Source organism: Suricata suricatta, unplaced genomic scaffold (genome assembly GCF_006229205.1).
Source record: "Suricata suricatta isolate VVHF042 unplaced genomic scaffold, meerkat_22Aug2017_6uvM2_HiC HiC_scaffold_79, whole genome shotgun sequence".
In the NCBI taxonomy this organism is placed as follows: Eukaryota; Metazoa; Chordata; class Mammalia; order Carnivora; family Herpestidae; genus Suricata; species Suricata suricatta.
In genome coordinates, this window is record NW_021915222.1 from 15513 (window position 1) to 16515 (window position 1003).

The window sequence follows — 1003 nt, forward strand, 5'->3', positions numbered from 1 at the left end:
TTTAATCAATAGAGATTGAAGTAAAATGTCTGAACCAGAACTTAAATCAGTAATTCTAAGGATTCTAACTAGGCTTAAAAAAAAAAAAAGCATAGAAGACACTAGAGATTCTATTACTGCAGAGAGAAAAGGAATGAAAATCTAGCCAGGCAGAAATTAAAACTGTTATATCTGAGCTATTACCCCAAATGGAGGACATATAAACAAGGATGGAGAAATAAGAGAAGTGAATCAGTTTATCAGAAGATACATTTATAGGGGCACCTGGGTAGCTCAGTCAGTTGAGCGTCCAGCTTCAGCTCAGGTCATGATCTCACAGTTCGTGGGTTCGAGCCCTGCATTGGGCTCTGTGCTGACGGCTAGTTCAGAGCCTGGAGCCTGCTTCAGATTCTGTGTCTCCCTCTCTCTCTCTGACCCTCCCCTGCTTGCGCTGTCTCTTTCTGTCTCTCAAAAATAAATAAAAAGCATAAAAAAAGACATATTTATAGAATATAATGAAGCTGAAAAGAAGGAAGAAAGGTAGTAACCATGATGGTACACACAGGGAATGCAATGACTCAGTAAAATACAGTAACATTTGTATCATAGGAGTCCCCAAAGATGAAGAGAGAGAAAAAGGGGCAGAAGGTTTATTTGAATGAATTATAGTTGAAAAGTTCCCTAATCAGGGGAAGGGCACAGACATCAAAATCCAAGAAGCACAGATAACTCTTAAATTCAACAAAAGGCAATCACCGCAAAGGCACTGCACATTCAAATTCACAAAAGACACAGAAGAGGAAAGAATCCTGAAAGCAGCAAGGGAAAAAAAAGTCCTTAATCTACCAGGGAAGACAAATCAGGTTTGCAGCAGATGTGCCTACAGAAACTTGGCAGGCCATGAAGGACTGGCAAGAAATACTCAACATGCTACAACGGGAAATACAGGCAGCGAAGAATTCTTTAACCTGTCCATTCATAAAAGAGATAAAGAGTTTCCTCCAGAAAAACAAAAACTAAAGGG